Source organism: Eschscholzia californica, unplaced genomic scaffold, assembly GCF_041429995.1.
Source record: "Eschscholzia californica isolate CP2 unplaced genomic scaffold, dmEscCali1.0.p SCAF_6, whole genome shotgun sequence".
NCBI classification, from domain to species: Eukaryota; Viridiplantae; Streptophyta; class Magnoliopsida; order Ranunculales; family Papaveraceae; genus Eschscholzia; species Eschscholzia californica.
The window spans coordinates 19,407,456-19,425,375 of record NW_028238483.1 but is presented as its reverse complement, the minus strand read 5'-3'; the positions used below and the strand labels follow the sequence as shown (position 1 = coordinate 19,425,375).

The 17,920-nt window shown below is 35.1% G+C and overlaps 1 long non-coding RNA gene across 2 annotated transcripts; it reads right to left on the bottom strand.

The window, feature by feature from the left end:
* Positions 1–1,581: 1,581 nt before the first annotated feature.
* LOC147532246 (uncharacterized) lies at positions 1,582–7,617 on the bottom strand. Of its 2 annotated transcripts, XR_015228445.1 has the most exons (7): positions 7,524–7,617; positions 6,054–6,225; positions 5,720–5,967; positions 5,271–5,624; positions 2,868–2,997; positions 1,980–2,182; positions 1,582–1,892 (listed from the first exon to the last, which is right to left on the bottom strand). It is a non-coding gene; the product is annotated as an uncharacterized LOC147532246 (long non-coding RNA). The 2 variants fall into 2 exon arrangements; XR_015228444.1 differs by having other exon boundaries at positions 5,271–5,967.
* Between the last annotated feature and the right edge of the window lie 10,303 nt (positions 7,618–17,920).

Here is a 17,920-nt window from a genome sequence, read left to right as displayed (position 1 = left end):
ACTACAAAAAAGAAAGTAAATGATACGGATCAAATACAAACCTTAGATTTACATTTACTCGGAGACATAATAAAATATTGTTATAAGTTAAGGACAACCAAAATACTCTCCTTGGTTGTATAAGTATCTACAAGTATAAAAGTAAATGATTGCCAGAGGGTGCATACAGGTGGATAAAGACAGAAGAAACAGACTATACTTTAACGGAGGGGATAGCTACATTAGCATCTTGTGAAGCACCAATTATTATAACAATGGGCATTCCAAATTTGGAAATACAACACGTTACAGATTAAGGCACAACACTTAATCTATTTGAAAATTTTGGAGGTGGAATTAATGAAAAAACATATTATTCATGTTGTAGCAACTCACTTTTTTTTTCTGAATTTTGCTCAATATTTTTTGGATAAATGTCACACCCAAGCTTATTTTATATATTTTATTGTCTGAAAATCATCCTCGTCCAATGCAGAAAAAGCTGAATCATCTTCATGTGGAAGCTGACCTCAAATTTTCTGCAAACATATCATGACAATCAGTCCTTAAATGGACTGCACAAATTAATCTTTTTAAAACAAAGATAACAAATTGTGAAGCCATGAAGGTTTTAGAATTTCAAAATGCATTTGACCTCATATGCTTTTGTTTGTATTTTTCTCAAATCTTGAATGTTTTCTCTCTGAGACAATAGCCTCTGCAAACGTCTTGAGATTCGCAAAACCAGTATTAATATCTAAAAGTGTTAAAACCATAAACTACTCCTCTAACCTAGTTGGGCGTTGTTCCGTGAATAATTTGAAATAGGTTCATGCAAAAGCAAAAAAAGAATCAATAAAATTAATGGCTCAATTTACTACGACAACAATAATTAATATATATATACATGGGTGTGACTGTGTGTTCGTTGTATATTCGATTCCTCGGGTTAGGTCTTATTTCGGTCACCTTGTCAGATAACTCATATAGGTTCCAAATATTGATACGTGTATGAGTTATTCAATTTACATGTTACATAGACCAAGTGTGGCTGAGATATGAATCAGTTATGGCTCAAAAGATACTAATGTTAATAATGAACTAAGAAGTGAAATGCAAGTATTCCTTGGGTTAGTGCACAGAGCTTTCAAGATAACCTGTCTCAAAGGAAAATAAAAATAGGTAGCATCAATTTCCACTACTTTCAAATTTTATGTGTTTTACAAAATGTAAAAAACAATGCAGGTTAACACCTCACTGAACAAACTAACAGAAAAAAGTTTGTGAACGAACTCACCAGTCACCACCTTAGGAGCATCAACCTGAACAAGTAACATATTAGCACTTATGTTACCTCCTTCTTTACCGTTTTCTTGAATAATAAAGTCTAGAACCTTTTTGCAAGAAGATGATGGTCCCTCCGATGTAAGCTTTAGAAATAAGTAACTGGTTAGTTTAACACGTTTGCAACATTAATACTGTTAAAGTCTTATCACGGTTTCAGTATCCCTACAATTTTACATAGTGAAATCATTGAATAGAATGTTATCTAAATAATTTTCCTGTAAATCCAGAAAAATAGTTTTCAGTACACCAAAGTAACTACTTGTTTTGGGTTCTCTTTATTGCTAGACTTGAAAACCAAAGACAACACCCCAAAAAAAGTATATTTGAAATAAACATTTAAATAAGAAATATATCTAATAATTACAAAGTTCATTTTCTCCCTATCCTCCACACCGTAGGTTTATATTCATCATCCAATGACCCATGGCACTCATATATCAAATCTGACAACTAAAAAGCAGAGAACGAAGCTCGTCACTTTTCCGGTCCTTGAGCTCTACATGGTACATCAACTTAGAACAGTCTTTAGCAGAAACATTGTTACCATCTACTCCTTCACCGAATTTCTACAGCATAAAAGAAAAAGATAATTTGGTTTTAAATGTGGATTCACCTGAAAGAACATGCAATGACTCGTAGCTTCTGAAAACTACCTTCTTTTTCTCTCCTTTTGGCCTGAAGAATTCACCATCTTCATCACTTTCTTTGCCATCACTGCTGTCTTGTCCAGCGATAGAGGTTGTTGAGTTTAAAGTAGGATTTCCATATACAAGTTGCTTGAGATTTTTAGTTCTTCTCGAGACTGTTCTCTCTATCAAGGGTTGTTTCCACTTGGAAGCGTTTCCCATCTCTTCTTCTGAGCATAATGCAATAATGATGTCAGAACGAGAAACATTGCATTCGACAGGCCAAAATATATACATGTCATCATGCTCTTCACTAAATGAAAGTAAAATTCCTTTTGTCATAATTATTGCTCAAATCCATGCTTCACTAGATAAATGAGTACTCTTTATAAAATGTTCATACTTCTTACTCAAAATTATTAGGCAATATAGCACTAAACCTAGAAAACATTCAAAACATCTTACTGTCATTAAAAAGCTTCAATACATGGATACTCTTTTTCAGTGTTTTTCTTGGTTGTGCAGGATAGTTGTTTCGTATAATCGTATCTAATACTCTTGTTGGAGACTTGCACTCATTCCAATAGATATAACATGAACAGCAACATATATCTCGTAAATACTTGCACACAACCTTGTTAGGACTACAAAATATCTATTTAAGTTAACACCTTTTATGTATGTAACAATGATAAACCCAAAAATAGAAATTGTAAGTAAGAATATATGACCTAATGACTAAGACAAGAAAATACTTTCCTGCCTTATTTCGGTTTGGTCTTTTTTGCTAAATATATCTGGTAAGCAATACCTCGTATTGTTGTCAAATAGAGATATTAGTGCAAAGATTTTCTGTTACACATGTAAAAGTGTGAAGGTTACATTTACAATAGCTTTGCAAAATACAGAGCTCACCATGTTCTGAGTGGTCCTCATCTGAAGAATCTGCACCTGCAGATTACTGGTTATCGACATCATCGTTGTCCTCGTCTTCCTCATCTTTGTCATCTTCCTCATCTTCGCCGTCATTTTTCTCATTAGAACCCTGGCATGATCAAAATTTCACTTAGCTTGCATGTCACAGCAAGAAGGTTGTACAGGATGATACATAGTATATAATGTCAAACAAAGGAGATACTCATATGGAATATCAAATAGATTGAGAATAAAGACAAATGTTGAAATATAAACAAGGTACAAAAATATGAGCTGGAACTATCACATATACACAAAATTGGTATAACAGTTTCGAAAAAGTCAACAAAAAGATAGTACTGTGCATCAGTTTTTATTTTCCTACATAATTCAGCAAAAACTGTAACTGAATATATAGCAAAAATCGATCAGCATATTTAACTCGGCCACATGATCATGTGAGAAAGAAAGCCTTGTATTGGAAAGAAATAGGTGCGCCTGCATTAACTACCTCAAGGTCATCATGATCAGGTATTGCTTTTCGTCTTAGCCTTCCATTGTGAAATTCAATGTGTTCTTTAACCTTTGACTTCGATTGTGTTGCATCATCCCCTTCTGAGACATCCACATCTAAGGGTGGGAATTCTACCCGAAAGCCCGAAACCCGATCCGAAACGCCCGAGTCCGTCTAATAAACGTCCAGCCCGAAGCCCGACATGGGTAGTGCACGCCCGGCCCGCCTTTTGATAGTGGGCGGGCTTGGGCTTCCTTTAGAAAACACTTACCCGAGTGTCTAACCCGTCTGTTAAGCCCGAGTATGAAGCCCGTCTATAGGCACCACCTAAATTAGATCCACATGTATAAATCTAACGGCCAGGAAAGCAAAAGTCTTCAATCCCTCTTGTTGGATTTAGATTGTGGGTTAATGCCTATAAATAAGACATTAACCCTCACTTTCTCCAAACCTAATAGCCACTGCCGCTCCCATTCCCACTCCCAATCCCTTGTGTATCTACTGTACGAGAGATAGAGATAGAGAGAGTGCTAGAGAAAGAAAGATAGTGAGACAGAATGAGAGGTGTAAAAAGAGATTGAATGACTTTATTTGTCAACTACCAATTTCTCTTATCTTTGATTTCATGAGAATGTATTATTTAATCTCCATTATGCATGTCCAGAAGAAAGAAGATGAACTTCGTAGAATTGTTGGTTCATAGAAGAGCGAAGATCGAAGATGCAATTTTTACATAACAAATTTTATTTTCTATCACGAGTCTTCATTGTAACATTTTCTTTAATCGAAGTCTCTTTTCTTCTCTCGTCCTCTTCTTGTACTCTTTAGATTTATACAGTGGTATTGTACTATTGTTCTTTAGATTTAGTGTTTGTATAATATCATTAGTTTTACCATAATATTCTATGTTAGATTATGTTATATTAATTGTGAACCACACTTAGTATAAAATTTGTGTACCTGCATAGATTTTTCTTTAGATTTGTAAAGTGGCGGTAGAGTGTGAAATTTTGACTTAAAGCTATACTTTTTTTTTGTAATGAGTGGACCCGGAACCCGGCCCGACCATAGCCCGAACTACCCGCCACGGGCTAGTGCACATGGCGGGCTTTGTGCAAGAGAATTAAGTTTATGCCCGGCCCGAGCCCGCCCGTTTGGTTTAATGTGCATTGAGTAGTGTTACCCGAAACGCCCGAGCCCGGGACATTAGTGCCCATGGGTGCCCGAGCCCGGCCCGTTTCCCACCCCGAAACGCCCGCCTCATCATCGTCATCATCAGACCTACTGATTTCATTTTCCTTCCCAGATTCATATCCTTTCTCATTTTCTGTACCACCTTCTTTAGACCCCAGTGACACAGGTTTGTAGCTTTTATCATCTGATGCATTAGGAGGCTTCCTACTGAAAAGAAAAATGAAAATCTAGTCCAATTTCACATCAATTGAATTTTCGTCTTTTGAAGTGATTTTACCAAGGCCTCACCCACCATCATGGCCCTTCCCTAATAAACATAAGGATACAAGACACTCAACTCCAAAATGGAAACTCTGTTACGGAAGTAGTTGATATGAATGTATCATTTGCAGTACACCGGCAATATCCCACCAATATAGACTACTACGTAATCGATATACCAAAATAGGATATTAGAATCGTTTTCCAGAATCAGTCTTTTCACCCCTGATACATCGACCATGTTGCTTACCAGGCTACCAACCCTTTGCCTATATGGTTCAGTCTCTAATATTAACTACTACGTGATTACTAACAATGAAGAGAAAGTAGTCGCATGCTTTGAATTGAACACTCAACAGTATATAAATGAATAAGGTTTTATATGTACTCTTAGACTACTTATTGAGATTCGGACAAAACAAAGTACTGAATACCTTTTCGAACAGCTTCTCCATTGTTGTTGTCAACATTAGAAAACTGAACCAGATGATCAATAATGGCTACGTAGACAACATCCCTATCAAAGAGGAGATCTCCAAGGCCAAACTTTGGTGCATAAAATAGTATTTCTTTGTCCCGATGTCCTTTTTTTTTGCAGCAGATGGTAAAGGGCAAGGATCAAGACAACTTGTTAAACCAGCTTAACTGTAATCTCCCACTCGAGCGAGGATGGGTTAGTTGTCTCTTCCCTAACACTGTCTTGCACATTGGCTAATGCTAAAACACATAATAAATTTTGTTGGCCGCAGAATAATTACTAACAATTACAACAGGCTCAAGTTAACTTCCTGCCAAGTTCAAACTACAATCAATTATAGTTACTGAAATATTTATCTAGACACCAATATAAGTAGACGAAGATAATGTTGTTAAGAAAACCTACTTTTTTTAAGCGGAATAAACAACAGAGCATCCCAAATACTATACCGATACTGTCTGAAACTTCTTACACATCAATTGCAATCAGAAGCCTCTAAAGTTCTCACCAAAATGAGAATTTTCGCAAAATATTTTGGTAATTTGGCAATGGGACTCCAATTCTTTTAGCTACGCAGACTTTGCACCTTTGGAGACTGTACAAGTTCGTTTATATTAACTCCAATCAGCAAAAAAAAGACGGTGACTATCGACCTGCATCAAATGCCCAAAGAGTGCAAAAATAGGATGATGTCTGGTCATGTGGAGTAACCCTTTATGTTATGTTGGTGGGAGCTTACCCCTTTGAAGATCAAGAAGATCCCAAGAATTTCAGGAAGACCATTGGAGTAAGTGTCCTTCCATCGAATAATGGTTGTTCAGTACAAAATCCCCGACTACGTTCATGTATCTCAAGACTGCAAGCATCTCCTCTCTCGCATATTTGTTGCCCATCCATCCCGGGTATGTGCACTTTCAAAACCAACCCAATGGCATAAATTAGGAAGAAATAAACAAAAAGGGAACTTTGTGGATAAGGAAAAAAAGTAATAAAAATGATAAAATGAAATTTAGTGAGACATAGAAATGCATCACTACAATATCCATTTCAGAGAAGTTCGACATCAAGAACATCCTAATGGTAGATTTATGGTACATTCTAGAACTTCATCATATCCTCTACTCGTAAACATCCCGTTAGATAAGGTTTAGACATATAACATCACATTGTATATTCATATACTCCGGGTGTGGGGTTTAAAACCTAGATTTGCATCTTGTGAACCATTAATCAACAAACAACTTGGACTGAAACAAATGTCATACAAAATTTAAATATTGAATATCCAAACCTAAAAGACAAATTTACAATAGTAACAATACATTCTTGAACCAATCTAAATTTGCACAAATCACAACTGATAACAAATTATAGTCGGAGCTCAGAGGTTTACCTTATCCATACACCATACATTCTTAGTTGTTAATAAAAAATGGAAAATACCATGCAACCTGGCGTCCAGCTAGAGTTTAATGTAATTGATTGTTTATAATCAGTCTTTACACTAATAAAACCACTAACGATAGACATATAGAAACAAAAAAAATATTAACATAGGTAAAACCATTTCAACAGTACACGGATAAACAAAGAGGACAACTTCTATACAGATAATACACATAAATCATCTAAATCGAACCTAATAAGGATGTTAAAGAAGACAACTAAAGGATTACGAAATATCGAAAATGAGAGAACCCGAAAGTTACCTCTAGGCTTCTTGTTGATTTAAAAAATGCACACTCTAATTGAAGGAATCTATATGAAACCTATTTATAAAATCCCCTATTTAAAATTTGTTTCCGTCTAGCCATAAAAAGATTACGAAATAATGAAAATGATAGAACCTTAACATTACCTCTAGCCTTCTTGTTGATTTTCAAATTCACAATATAATTGGGTGAACCTATATCAAACCTATTTATAAAATCTCCTAATTTAAAACCAGAGAACCCAATGAACAACCCATAAAACCCTTATTAAAACCAAAGAACCTCTTTTCATTTGTGGCATGAAGGATTGGTCAAAAACCTTGGTACGGTTGTAGTCGGAGAGCGATTAGATAAAGCTTTAGAGAGAGAGGGAAAATAGAAATCGATATGAGAGAGATGAAAAGAGGTAAAACTTATCTTTGAGATATAAAAAGCTTTGGACAGAAAAAAAAAAAAATAGATACTGAGAGAGAGATAGAGAGAGAGGTAAAACAAACCTTTTATCCAGTAAAGCAAGAACTGGAAGCGTAGGAAGATGAAAGTATAGAATCGTTCAATGGGTTTATTTCAGGCAGAGAGAGAGAGAGAGAGGGAGGGTAACGAAGGGACTAAATTTATCAAACCTTTGAATGTAAGATAGATATCTACTTGGACGTCCAGTCACCTTATTGTTGTCCTAGTCATATTTTATGTAATTATTGTATCCTAGTCACAAGGATCTGTTTTGTATAATAGATATATATATATATATATATATATATATTATATATATGTATATGAGATGTTCATCGTAGAAATAGGCAACAGTGACTCTTCTTTTCTCACTAACATCTATATCCATACTTCTATTCCATAAACATTTAACATCACCAAAAAGTGGATTATATCCTTCATCGAATTTAAATGTTGTAAGGCGATCCATGTTGGAGAGAGAAAGAAGAATCCAAGAAGAGGAGAGAATTGGCGATCTTGTTGATGATAATGATATTTCTTTAGAGTTAAGAGAGATAGAGAGAAAAAAAAACTGTGTAGTATGGGTTTCGCTCTCTAAAACCTACACTCCAAGATCTTATTATATATCTGATAGATAACATAAACTAAAAAGTAGTTTTAGAGAGAGATAGAGAGAAAAGATGAAACAGTATTGATAATTTGTTCTTGATTAGTGATTAGTTAGTGTCGACCATAAAGTGTATTAGAAGAAAAGTATACCGTAATAGTTATACTTCGATAATGGGATAAACATACGTACGTGCATCTAGAGAGAGAGGAGACCTGGTATGGAGGAGAAATGTCAAGTAACGATAGAGAGGTAGTGCTTACTGCTCAATTTCTCAAATACGAAGGTTCCAAGATCCAAACACGGAGAATAAAGAGAACCGAGATGAAACCCTAAATCTCGTTTTCAGATAATCAAGTAGGTGCTTTTTGTTTTCCTCCTCTCCGAAATAGTATTACTTAAGTATGGATGTTAAAAGATATTGTGTCGGGCTTTAGACACCTAAGTAAAAAACCCAACAATATAGAGTTTATGTTCTTGACGAAGCATACGGAAGCTCCACGAGTCCATCTACTAAGCCTTGTCACTTACCAAGTTTAGACGTACACCTATTGTTCAGTCTCCTCATGTTCTCATGAGAGATGTGGGACTATCACAATCCCCCACTCTTAGCGCCGAGTCGTCTTTCGCTCTGGTTTCACCTGTGGTACCCCTCTTTAGAGATAACGACGTTGTCTATGCTTTAGACACTCGCGTCCAAGTTCTAACCCAACATATATAGAATTTTGTTATCATCGAAGGCTCCACAACCCACCCCAAAGGCCTCGTCGCTTGCTTAATCGTACAATTATAGTCCACACGCGAAAGAGTCCGGAGTGATGAGACATGAAAATGTCCCATCTGAGTCTCTTAATTTGGACAAGTTAGTCTATCTAGGGCAGTTACTCTCAGGAATTACTCCTTTTTCTACTCAGGTACCTTTTTCAGAGTTATGTGTGCAAAACGGATAAAAGTCGGAGAATATGCAGACTAGGAGTATTTTGGTCATTTGTTGATTCTGATTTCATGGTCAAGATTAGTGCTCGGATGGAAAGTAGAGTCCAAGACGACCCCGTAGGCGAAAAGGGAAGTCAAATCGGAGTTCGGATGAACAAAGTAGAGCGAGTCAAAGTTCGGGTCAAATTCAATGGACCAAAAGTCAAGAGAAACACGTGGCGCACATCCCGCAAATAATCGGATGGACCGGAGAAGTCGTGGGCCACTTTCAGTTACGCTAGAGGTACGCCAAGCTATCCGCGCGACCCGAGATGATCTAACGGATGCGATTTAATCAAGAAGCGTGGCCACATCCAAGAACTTGAGCTGCAGGTCTTCCCGTCCAGCCGCGAAGCACGGAAGCCGGAAATCAACTTCTTTTAACTGTCATCGTCTTCCTCTTTCCTTTCTTTGCCTGTTTCCAAAACCGAGACCGACTCGTTTCTTTTAGAAACTTGTCAAAAGCTTAGCAACCGACTTGATGACTAAAGAAGAAAGAAGGAGAGGGAGACCAACCCTTCAAACTTATAAAAGGAGAAGAAAGAGTTTGAGAAGGGAGCATCTCTCCATTAAAGAAGCAAATCCGAGCTAGAGAGAGAAAGTGAGTTAGAGAGTTTCTGTTTCTTTTTCTTATTCTAATTCTTCTCTTTGTGAGAGAGAGAAGGTTAGATTGACAGAGTTAAAAAGAGAGAGAGATTTTGAATTAATGAAATCAAGCTTTTAAATCTCTTTTCTTTTCTTCTTTCTTTATCTGTTTCGGTTAGAGAGAAAAAGAGAGAGTTATATTATTATAGAGAGAGAAAGAGAAAGTTTAGAGTGAAAAAGAAAGAGAAAACAGTAGAGAGAGAGGAATCAGTTGAGGAAAATAATTTTCACACAGAGAAGTATTTTCCGAGAAGACGAGAAAGCTATTTTCCCTAAGGGTCTGTTTGGCTGCACAGAGTGAAATTTCGTGAAAAAATGTGTTTTCTTCTCCGATTCTTTTTCTTTCTTTAATGTTATTATTTTTCTTCTCTGTAATCATTATTATGCTCTCATCCATCATGAGTAACTAACTTTCCCGATATAGGGTTGAGGTTAAGTTTTAGTTTTGTGTGATTTTCTGACTTAATCACTTTTAAGTACTTAAATACTTTGATTTCTTCGCGTATCTTTCACGATAACCCCTTTCATTAGTTATACTTATGTTTGATGTTTCATATTTAGGCTTTAGGTCTTTAATGTTTCATGCTTACGTTTGATATCTAATAGTTAGAGTACCCGTGATTTTACGTACCGAAATTGAAAGTGTTAAAGTAAGTGTTTTGAAAAGTCAAAATCATCTGAGGTTGGTTATTCTTCCTTAAGTTATATAAGAAGAAGATCTGAATTGCATAAATTAGATGTCATACTTGCTAAAGTGGATCCTGAACCCCTAAATTCTCCCTTCTCATAAGTTTCCCGATTATCAACTTTTTATTGTTTCTGTTTTACTTATTTTACTTCAAAACAATCTTTAAAAGAGTAAATCGCCATAGATACAAGTTTTAAAATAGATTATACTTAGTCCCTGAGGATTCGATTCCGGTTTTACCGAGTTTTACTACTTGAAGTCCGTATACTTGCGGGTGTACCCTTTTGGGCTCATCATCCAAGTTAAAAGTGTAAACTCGCGTTTACTAAGTGATGAGGCTTCTTGTTGTGGAACAAAAGTTCACACCACGAGGGTGGCGGCTAAGGGTACCCATTATAGACCACGGGTGCCCACTGGCCCTTGTGGGCTAGACCCATCCGACCCACAAAACTTTAATTGGCAGACTCAGGACCCTTTACCCCGACCCCACCCCATTGATATATTTTATTTTGTTAAGGTTTAAGTTGATTTCATAGTTAAGGTTGATTTACCACATATGTTCGTAAAGTGCCTCGTGAAGGGAAAGGAATTGACAAGACACATACTCAAAGAAAAGACCCTAAAGGTCGACAAAAGAGATCCTTAAGATCGAGAATGAAAAGACCCTAAAGGTCGACAATATAAAATTTATTATACTAATAATATTGAAAATACTAATTACATCCCTCTCGACTTCCATTGTTATAGTAGATTCATCATCCCTGATAAAGCCGCGAAGTGTTGAAGTAACGAGAGATCGTCAGTAACTACTCACTTTGAAGTGGATGGTGATGATCTCGCAAGGTTTTGTCTATGGCATCGTTGAAAGCAATCTGAGACTTCGATCCAGCACCTCCTCCTCGATCTTTATACATATCCTATATCCCATTTTTTTTTTCTTATATTCCTCTACTTCCGTTTAATTTCTTCTTCCCAACATATATTAATGAAATAAATACTAACTCTAATCTCTGATAAAATTAAGGGAAACTGAAAGGAAAAAGAAGTACAGTGAATGGAAATAAGGATTTGCAGAGAGGATGTCAGTGAAAATTAGGGTTTCTGAGTGGGGTATGATATAGTAGATCTAAAAGATAAACCAAAAAAAAGGAAAATTTCGGGAGGGAACCCTCTTCCGGAATACCATCAGTATGTTAGGATATCGGTTACCCAATGTCTCTGAAAACCTAGATGAGTGAGAGAGAGAGAGAGAGAGAGAGAAAGAGAGAGACAGAGAGAGAGAGAGAGATGTCGAGCTTACTGTTGATTTTCTGAAATGAGACGCTCCAACATTCAAAACTCAACAAGGAAATAGAAAGGAATCCGAAAGAAATACAGAATCTTCGTTTTGCAGAGAAGTTATGGGTAAAGTATGAGGTTTTGATTTAATGGGATTTAGGGTTTTACTTTGGTAGGAAAGGGTTTTAGTTTTGTATTTCATTTCTAAATTTTTGTCTATCTCACAAACACAAACACCAAAATTTAATCCACCGCTTTTTGGTGCAGTGGTCAGACACACACTCCACAACAGGGACGTTCATGTTTTGATTTCATGGACGTGTAAATAATCTAATCTAGGTTAGTATTTTAGGCTCTTTATTAAGGATGGACTTTAGGCTTTTTATCAAGCGGTTATAGTGTTTATTCTATTCATGATTCACGATGTATCTTTGTATTATCTCTTTCTGATTAATGCCTTCTAATAACTACCGTAGACGATTTCAGAAGAAAAAAAACAAAATTTCGGATTGAAGAAAAATTTTAGTTTTAGGTAAGTTTGATGTGTTTGATAGTAAATGCAACTTTTCTTTTTTTTTGCTGCAATAGTAGATGCAACTTGTTCAATAAAGAATTCCACTGTATGGAATAAAATGCAATTAGTATTACATTTCGCAAAATACCGTGTATATGTTTCTTCACATCACACAACCAGCACTGATACAGATGTAAGCAGATCTTTCTTACTTCTGGTCCCCAAAATTGGCACTGTGCTACCAAACTCATTATTCTATCATCAATGGCATCATCATCATAACCAAATGCCGCTTCATTGCCAACACTAATGGTTGAAACATCACATCTAAGAGTACAATCGCAAGATCTAAACTCAAAAGAACTGGCAATAGTCTACACTAGCTACGGAGTATGTGGTTTCGTTAGACACAATGCAGGAAACCTTAGAGATCCTTCAGATATGAACTTATGAATAATGATAATTGTCCTCGGTGGGGGGATAGTACTAACTTTTATATTGGTTATGCACGACTGTCGTCAACTCGTGTATGCATTTATACCATATTTGCAAGACATCCAAAGGAAAAGAGAAAATGGAATATGTAATCCCCAAACTACTATATCTATTATATAAAATAGGATGTTTTATGCTGACTAGGACAAAACTTTGACAAAAAAAAAACAAACCCAGAGATAAATCTGGCCGTCCATTATCCCGTATTAAATCTCCACCGTCTGTATTTAAAGATTAACAAAGAAAAGCATACAAACCATTGGACTCAATAGATATCAACGGTTCGTTCATTATGTTTATTTAATTTTATTTTCAGTAATAATATAGCATTTAATTTCTTCCAATTAATATGGCAACATGCACTCTTCGGCTCTTAGCATAACAACAGTTTCTTGCTTTTAAGATTAACAACCGTTCAATTTTAATTTGTGTCCGTTTAATTTTAATTTCAGCAATAATGTATCAATTAATTTCTTTGAATTAATATGGCAATGAGCAATTGAGCACTCTTAGGCTCTTAGCATAACAACCTGTTCCTTACTCCTCTCTCTTCCATGCTGAATTCCTGAGAAACCTATATCTCAACATTGAATTCTTGATTTCTCAACGGCCATATATTCTCAATTTTCAATCATAATCAAGGTTTGTGTTACACAAATCTTCAATTTCTAATATCTTCAACGCCCAAAAGCTCTCCCAGTCCCTTAAAATTACATCTACAAAACAATTTCATCTACCTCACTAAAAATTGCTTTGAAAAGGTCGGAACACTTTTGCTTAATTGTTTTTTTATGAATTCATTTTGTTTTCTCATTTGCTTCATCATTTTTTTTGCTTCATTGTTCAGGTGTTCAGAACACATTTTGATAGTTCAGGAGTTCAATATTTCATCAAAAGGTTAGTATTTTCTTTATTTTTTGGTTGATTGATTTATGTGAATATTTGATGTTGTCATATATATATATATTTGATGAAATGTCTAATAGATATTAACTAATGGTATGCATGTTGTTTCCTACAAATGGTTTTCAAAGTCTTTCTAATTAACAGTAACTCAATCTAGACATCATAAGTTTATTGCTTCATTGCTTTTTGCTTCATTGATCTTTGGCATTGTTTGGTTTTTAATAGTTCAGATGCTGCCATACATGTGTTTGATGAAATGTCTGATAGAAATTAATATAACATGTATTTATCAATGGTCTTTTGTATAAGTTTTTCAGAGTCTATTTATGCCTATTGTTTCCTACAACTGTTTTTCAGAGTCCGTGCCTTTTCAGATTCAATGGTTTTCCAGAGTCTATGTATTTTGATACATAACCTTCCACTTAATAATAACTCAATCTATAATTCGTTAAATTCGATGATAGTATCAATTTAGATGTTACCAATTTTGTGTCAATTTCTTCTTGAAGTTTTGAATACGAAATCTATTATGAAAAAAATTCTCATATCAATCTCTTTCTATTCCATTTCAAGGTCGATTCGTTAAATACGATGATAGTATCGATTTAGATTTACCAACTTTGTGTCAATTTCTTCCTGAAGTTTTGAATACGAAATCTATTATGAAAAAAAATTCACATATCAATCTCTGTCTATTCCATTTCAGGGTCATTACTCTATTTAGTCTCCATACAAATTTTTCGATCGCAATTGCAATAAATTTTCTTCTTGGAAGTATGAATGGTCTTCTTGGTCCAACAAAGATAAATGTGTGTTTCAAACCCAATGTATCGTACATGAATTATTTTTTTATGGAGATCTTATAGTGTACTTATTGTTATAAACATACCTTTAGTGTCTTATTGTAGTTCAAAATGAATTATATGGCTTCTTTCGCATTGTTTTTTGTATCTCTAAATTTGTTTGCATGTTTCAGCGTAGTTTGTATGAGCTCCAGACCCATTCCAGTTCTTTTGAATTTACTCTGCATTAAAAGAGAAACTAGAAGTTGTTTGTCCTGTCACTTAGGTTTCATTTCTATTAAGTATATTCGTTTATCAGACATTTTGCAAATTTCATTTCAGTTTCACTTTGTAAAAAAAAAACACTCTTTATAAGTCATTTTGGTCCTAAAATAGGCTTATTTGGCGTTCGTACATGGAACTGAATTTTGATGATTTCTTCTTCATCAGTATGTGTTTCGACTTTTACAGATCCTGAAGATTTAGTTAAATCTCGTAGTAAACTCCATTAGAGACTCTATCAACTACCCCAAAAGGTCTCACAAGAATTACACATTCAAAAACTTATTTTCCGAGGCGAATGTTTTATGGTTGAAATTTACAATCTAGGTGGTGATATTTTGAAGTTTGAAAATTCATTTGATTCTTTTGAATAACAGGATTTAGAATTTGCTAAATTTTGTGGATCAAAAGTACTTACTGATTGTTCATTCAAGAATGAGGACAACATTTCGAGGTATAAATAAGCATTAATCTTGAATAGTGGACATCCAAGGCTCCGTTGTCAAACTTATCTGAAGATGATTAAATCTGTCTATATATAAACACACATATGGACAGACATGGTTGAAGATAATGATGATGATGATACAACTAGAAGCTGATTCATTAATAGATTGAGGGTTGGGCTTATGGTCATGCCTGGTTTCAAGGATTAATTATCATATTCCAAACATCTCTCAACAAATAATATCTCTGCTCTTACTCTCATGAATAAGATAACGAAGTGTGATTACAATGTAAATTACGATACAATGTAGAAATTGGTTACACCAACTGCAAAATGGAGTGGTAAGAGAGAAAACTCAAAGATACGCGGATGCAGAGTCTGAAAATAAAACGAGAACACACTAGAAAATTAAAATCAATGAAAAAAGAAATATTAAGTTCATATCAAGAATCACTCAAAAAAAATTTATTTGGGAAGCCAATGAATTTTTTTTTTAGGTTTGGGTAAATTCGATTTGTTTGTGTACACAAATTTTTTTTTGAAGATTTGAATTCCCAAATATTTAGTATGGTTCGTCTCTGATAAAAAGAGATCTAACGGATGTTATAGCCTGAGGTTTATTTCTACAAATTTAGAGTCATTCATTTTCATAACGAGTAGCCAACTACTTTATGACGTATGAAATACTCAATATAATGGACCGTGCCGAAGGCATGGTTTATACCTAGTCTATATAATAAAACAGGTTGAAAAGTGTTGACTAGGACAAACCCATGATAAATCTTGGCCTTTTATTTATCTCATGATAAATCATGACCTTCCATTATCCATATGTAACTCTAATTTATTGGTAATGGGATAGGCTCTTTAATTGGTTGTAATTATTTCAGGGACCAATTTAAGTCGTTGATCAAACAGATTGACCAATCTCAATTGTTCAATCAATTCAAAGCTCAAGAGGTTATCACTAAGAAGATGAAGAGAAAAAGAGTTTCAGTTACAGATCAAATGTTTTCCATGTAGCAATTCATTAATATCCATTCACATGCACCCAGATGACCACGACCCATAACCAAGCATCACCAAACGCCACCCTTTTCTTTCCCCTTAAAAATCATCGGTAGTTCGAGAGAATTTGTGAATTTGATCTTCTTCTTTAATCATTCTAAGATTCAGGGTTTTATTTTTTCGTGCATTGCATTTTAATCTTCACTTACAAAGGACTGCAATCCCATATTAAGATGGTTTATTCTTTGAATGAACAGGAAACTCAACGGATCCTCATCAAACCAGGTCTCTCTCTATCAAAACTCCATCTTCTTATCAAGTTTTATGATTTGAGCTGATGGACTCAGTTTATTTAAATAACTCTTTGTTTAATCTGTTTATTGGTTTTCTACTTGACGTTCCTTTATTTGAGTTACTCTAAATTAGCTGTTTGACGATTCTTGCTCTCCTTCTCTTCCTCGAATCTTCAAATGCATTCGTTAAATCTCTTCAAACCCTAAATCGATTTGTTATTTCGTTTTCAGTCTCTTGATTTTAATAACCTTTTTGTTTAGGAATTCTTTTGTACAGTTTGGAGAAATTGGAGTTTGATTGATTGGAGATTTTTGTATGATCTATACAGTGAAAGTTTGAATTATAGTTTACTTGTAAATTTCATCTCTCTCTGACTCTCCTTCTCTCTCATTTTGATGAAAAACCCCCTTTTTTTATGAACAATGAAAACACCTCGATTGATAATCACATAATAGTAACTCAATGGCTATTATAGTGTAAGATTTTGAATGTACATCTTCGTTTTAGTAGCACACACTTAGGGACTATGAGACAACATTCTAGATCAATATTTTTCGTCCATAATAATATGTTCATTGATCAAGAAATAATACTTTGTATATGAAAAGGCCAGCGCTTTGGGGAAAGCTAAATAGTTTCCGGGGTGTGAAGTTTTGGGTGGAAACAAAAAAAATTAGATTTTTTTTATTTCCCCCAAACAACCAAATCCTTTTCAGTTTCTTCTTCCTTTCTCCGGCGACTCCACCATCTTCGACGACTACACCATCTTCGGCGAAATTTTTTATTTTTTTTATTCTCCATCTCCGGCGAAGGGGCTCCTCCCCTTCGTCGGAGACATTGAGAAGAAAGAGAGGGAGAAGAGAGAGAAGAAAGAGAAAGAGAAAGATAAGAGAGAGAAAGAGAAGATGATGAAGTCGCCGGCAACATCCGGCCGGCGACTTTTTTCCGGCGACATTAAAGGGGTGTTTTGTTTAACTTTTTTTTTGTTTTCCACCGTCTTCCCCGGAAACTTTAATGCTTTCCCCAAAACAGTGGCCATATGAAAAAGATAAAAAAGAGTCTAATAACTAAGACAAGAAACTTTGGAAGCGAGACATCTTATGTTGATATTCGATTGTTTTGTTTGGTCGGCGAACATGTTTGAATGCTCTTAATTTATAAGTTTATAGCTCTTTGCACAATCAGATAGTCGGGTCTTTCTAAGTTTATATACAAATTATATCCTCACGGTCTATTAATTTCAAGACAAGATTCTAAAATGTGATAGTGTTTATGGGTTGCTGGGCGGCTCAAAAATCTACTGCCATGGCGTAGACACTTCAAACCACAAGAGGTAACAATATTCTATACCCTGTAATTCTTATGTGATTTGGATATCACTAAGCCACCATTCCGGGAGGTACCATCCCGATCTGCCAAATTTAAAAGTAAATTTGTATTATTAAGCCATGGAGCACCGTATTCCATTTTAATCTAGAATGCTTGAACCATAACAAACATAACTCAAAACTTAGCTTAA